Below are 3335 nucleotides of genomic sequence, written 5' to 3' on the forward strand. Positions count from 1 at the left end.
AACATTCAAATTCAGGAAATACACAGAACACCACAAAAATACTCCTCGAGAAGAGCAACTCCAAGACATATACTTGTCAGATTCACCAAAGTTGAAATGAAGAAAAAAATGTTAAGGGCAGAAAGAGAGAAAGGTCAGGTTATCCACAAAGGGAAGCCCATCAGACTAACAGCAGATCTCTCCGCAGAAACTCTGCAAGCCAGAAGAGAGTGCAGGGCAACATTCAACATTCTTAAAGAAAAGAATTTTCAACCCAGAATTTCAAATCCAGCCAAACCAAGCTTCATAAGTGAAGGAGAAATAAAATTCCTTACAGACAAGCAAATGCTGAGGGATTTTGTCACCACCAAGCCTGCCTCACAAAAGCTCCTGAAGGAAGCACTAAACATGGAAAGGAACGACCGGTACCAGTCACTGCAAAAACATGCCAAATTGTAAAGACCATCAATGCTAGGAAGAAACTGCATCAACTAATGAGCAAAATAACCAGCTAACATCATAATGACAGGATCAAATTCATACATAACAATATTAACCTTAAATGTAAATGGGCTAAATGTTCCAATTAAAAGACACAGACTGGCAAACTGGATAAAGAATCAAGACCCATCAGTATGCTGTATTCAGAAGACCATCTCATGTGCACAGACACACATAGGCTCAAAATAAAGGGATGGAAGAAGATCTACCAAATAAATGGAAAACAAAACAAAACAAAAAAGCAGGCATTGCAATCCTAGTCTCTGAAAAAACAGACTTTGAACCAAAAAAGATCAAAAGAGACGAAAAGGCCATTACATAATGGTAAAGGGATCAATTCAAAAAGAAGAACGAACTATCCTAAATATATATGCACCCAATACAGGAACATCAGATTCATAAAGCAAGTCCTTAGAGACCTACAAAGAGACGTAGACTCCCACACAATAATAATGGGAGACTTTAACATCCTACTGTCAACAGCAGACAGATCAAAGAGACTGAAAGTTAACAAGGATATCCAGGAATTGAACTCAGCTCTGCACCAAGCAGACCTAATATACACCTACAGAACTCTCCACCCCAAATCAACAGAATATACATTCTTCTCAGCACCACATCGCACTTATTCCAAAATTGACCACATAGTTGGAAGTAAAGCACTCCTCAGCAAATGTAAAAGAACAGAAATTATAACAAACTGTCTATCAGACCACAGTGCAATCAAACTAGAACTCAGGATTAAGAAACTCAATCAAAACTGCTCAACCACATGGAAACTGAACAACCGGCTCCTGAATGACTACTGGGTACATAACGAAATGAAGGCATAAACAAAGATGTTCTTTGAAACCAATGAAAACAAAGACACAACGTACCAGAATCTCTGGGAAACATTTAAAGCAGTGTGTAGAGGGAAATTTATAGCACTAAATACCCACAAGAGAAAGCAGGAAAGATCTAAAATTGACAACCTAACGTCACAATTAAAAGAACTAGAGAAGCAAGAGCAAACACATTCAAAAGCTAGCAGAAGGCAAGAAATAACTAAGATCAGAGCAGAACTGAAGGAGATAGAGACACAAAAAACCCTTCAAAAAAATCAATGAATCCAGCAGCTGGTAGCCTGAAAAGATCAACAAAATTGATAGACTGCTAGCAAGACTAATAAAGAAGAAAAGAGAGAAGAATGAAATAGATGCAATAAAAAATGATAAAGGGGATATCACCACCGATCCCACAGAAATACAAACCACCATCAGAGAATACTATAAACACCTCTACACAAATAAACTAGAAAACCTAGAAGAAATGAATAAATTCCTGGACACATACACCCTCCCAATACTAAACCAAGAAGAAGCTGAATCCCTGAATAGACCAATAACAGGCTCTGAAATTGAGGCAGTAATTAATAGCCTACCAACCAAAAAAAGTCCAGGACCAGACGGATTCACAGCCAAATTCTACTAGAGGTACAAAGAGGAGCTGGTACCATTCCTTCTGGAATTATTCCAATCAGTAGAAAAAGAGGTAATCCTCCTGAACTCATTTTATGAGGCCAGCATCATGCTGGTACCAAAGCCTGGTAGAGGCACAAATGAAAGATAATTTAAGACCCATATCCGTGATTCCGTAATGAACATCGATGCAAAAATCCTCAATAAAATACTGGCAAACCTAATCCAGCAGCACATCAAAAAGCTTATCCATCACGATCAATTTGGCTTCATCCCTGGGATGCAAGGCTGGTTCAACACACTCAAATCAATAAACGCAATCCGTCATATAAACAGAAGCAAAGACAAACACCACATGATTATCTCAATAGATTGAGAAAAGGCCTTTGACAAAATTCAACAGCCCTTCATGCTAACAACTCTCAATAAACTAGGTATTGAATGGATGTATCTCAAAATTGTAAGAGCTATTTATGACAAACCCACAGCCAGTATCATACTGAATAGGCAAAAACTGGAAGCATTCCCTTTGAAAACTGGCACCAGACAGAGATGCCCTCTCTTACCATTCCTATTCAACATAGTGTTGGAAATTCTGGCCAGGGCAATCAAGCAAGAGAAAGAAATAAAGGGTATTCAATTAGGAAAAGAGGAAGTCAAATTGTCCCTGTTTGCAGATGACATGATTGTATATTTAGAAAACCCCATCGTCTCAGCCCAAAATCTCCTTAAACTGATAAGCAACTTCAGCAAAGTCTCAGAATATAAAATCAATGTGCAAAAATCACAAATATTCCTGTATACCAATAACAGACAAACAGAGAGCCAAATCATGAATCAACTCCCATTCACAATTGCTTCAAAGAGAATAAAATACCTAGGAATCCAACTGACAAGGGATGTAAAGGACCTCTTCAAGGAGAACTACAAACTGCTGCTCAGTGAAATAAAAGAGGACACAAACAAATGGAAGAATATACCATGCTCAAGGATAGGAAGAATCAATATCGTGAAAATGACCATACTGCCCAAGGTAATTTATAGATTCAATGCCATCCCCATCAAGCTATCAATGACTTTCTTCAGAGAATTGGAAAAAATTACTTTAAACTTCAAAGAGCCTGCATTGCCAAGACAATCCTAAGCAAAAAGAACAAATCTGGAGGTATCATACTACCTGACTTCAAAGTATACTACAAGGTTATAGTAACCAAAACAGCATGGTACTGGTACCAAAACAGAGATATAGACCAATGGAACAAAACAGAGCCCTCAGAAATAATACCACACATCTACAATCATCTGATCTTTGACAAACCTGACAAAAACAAGAAATGGGGAAAGGATTCCCTATTTAATAAATGGTGCTGGGAAAATTGGCTAGCCATAAGTAGA

Source organism: Piliocolobus tephrosceles, unplaced genomic scaffold (assembly GCF_002776525.5).
Source record: "Piliocolobus tephrosceles isolate RC106 unplaced genomic scaffold, ASM277652v3 unscaffolded_19, whole genome shotgun sequence".
In the NCBI taxonomy this organism is placed as follows: Eukaryota; Metazoa; Chordata; class Mammalia; order Primates; family Cercopithecidae; genus Piliocolobus; species Piliocolobus tephrosceles.